Genomic DNA, 802 nt, shown 5'->3' with positions numbered 1-802 from the left:
GCCCTCCTGGAACCGACCCCCGGCCTCGGAGGGGCAGGTTCGTTCTCATAGAAATGACTTCCACAAACTGCAATATATTTTTCCACCACCCGGGGGCGCCCGCGAGCCGGGAAAAGGAGCCCTCGCCTCTCGGTTCCCTCCTCCGGGCGCGAGGGAGCCGGGGGCCCGCTCTCGGAGAAATCGCGGGGTTTTCCGACTTCGGCCGCCGGGGGGCGCTGCGCCGGGCCGGGGGCGGGTTCGGGCCCGGCCTCCTGGAGCCCAGGCCGGGCTGGGCGATCCCGGGGAGCCCCCGCCGAGCTCCGGGCGTCCCCCGGGGGGAGACGGGCTTCTCGCGGCCCGGGAACAGGCTCCGGGAGAATCCCCCCGTCTTTGTCAGATCCTCATGCCTCCCTATAGATCCGCAGAAAGGGTGCTCCGGCGCGTAGCGGCACGCATTAGACCGCGCGACACACACCCCGGATTTCTCCACTCTTATCCGACCTCCTGGAACTGTGTGCCGGCCGCGGGCCACCCTGTCCGACCTCATAGAAAGGACTTCCAGGCCGGGGTTTCTCGCTCCCACGCGGTCCCCTGGGGCCCCCCGGAGCCCCGGCAGGGCCGTGGGAGGTGGCGGGGGGCCGGGGGCAGCCGCACGCGCCGCGGCGCCCCCGGCAGGCCGCCAGAGGTACTGCAGCCAGGGGGTGAAAACGGAAAAAACCCACGTCTCCGCACCACTCTTCCCGGGGAAGGTAGCCCGGGCCCGGGGGAGGTCGCCCCGTGGTCCGGGGGACTGCGCCCCCCGCTGGTCGGTCGGGGAATTGCA

Source organism: Crinia signifera, unplaced genomic scaffold, assembly GCF_055691185.1.
Source record: "Crinia signifera unplaced genomic scaffold, ASM5569118v1 HAP2_SCAFFOLD_265, whole genome shotgun sequence".
In the NCBI taxonomy this organism is placed as follows: Eukaryota; Metazoa; Chordata; class Amphibia; order Anura; family Myobatrachidae; genus Crinia; species Crinia signifera.
This window is presented reverse-complemented; position numbering follows the sequence as displayed.